We start from the raw sequence: 1,019 nt of genomic DNA on the forward strand, positions 1-1,019 counted from the left end.
GTTCATTCCTTTAGTTTTGTATGAAAAATAGACTTTAAACTACCTCACCGGGCATGTATCCCTTTGGTCATGCACAAAAGAAAACTTTTTATGGTAAGATCGCCATAAGCTTTAAAAAAACACCCAAAACCCAGTAATTAAATTGTTTTTTTTACATGACTAAAGGGATACACGCCCATTAAGGTAGTTTAAAGTTTATTTTTTGTACAAAAGTAAAAGGATAAACTGGTATTGACTATGGGTATGCTGGTCTGACTGGGTATGATCATCTGACAGAACAGCGGCTTATTTTCAAGCTAATAGGTGGAAAAAATTAATGATGGAAGGGAAATAGTGTTTTTTTTTTCATTTAAGAACTTCATACACAGGCTTTATGACACATGTGACTGTTACCAAAGGTTTATAATGTGAACTTTGCATAAAATGAATCCTTTTAGTGAACAGAGAGATAAATTTCAACAGCTGGCAGTAGAAAATGATGAAACTGCAGTGAATTGATGTGGCTGCTGTTCTACTTCAGGACCTGATGACCTGGAGATGTAAACCAGGAGGTTGAATCTATGTGAATTTAATCTACACAGCTCAGAACCTCTTTCACCTCTGAATGCCTAAACATCATAAAAAACTAAATGAAGGTTAATTAGTGGCCTAGTTAAAACCCAGAGATGATCCGCTTGACAAAAAAGATAATTTCTTCCAATATGGCTGATTTTAAGAATGGCTGAAAAAATAGAACATATAAGCCAACTATGTGTTCATAATAACTGCTTTCCATGTGGGGCCTTGATTGGCTCTTCTTCCAGAACATATAGGGCAATAATTAGCTGCAGGGGCAGATTTAGGAAATGTGGGACCCGAGGCAAAGACAGGCAGGGGGACGTCTGAATGGAGAAGACAAGACATAAAACAGCCCCATTCTCCAGATAGAGAAATGTTAATAGAATAGACATCCATTATCTGTTCTAGGTTTTGTCCCTCTCTTCTTGTCCCTTTTCTTCTTGTTTTCCTCTCTATGTTTT

The sequence above is a fragment of the Cyprinodon variegatus genome, unplaced genomic scaffold (genome assembly GCF_000732505.1).
Source record: "Cyprinodon variegatus isolate N-32 unplaced genomic scaffold, C_variegatus-1.0 Scaffold329, whole genome shotgun sequence".
Lineage (NCBI taxonomy): Eukaryota > Metazoa > Chordata > Actinopteri > Cyprinodontiformes > Cyprinodontidae > Cyprinodon > Cyprinodon variegatus.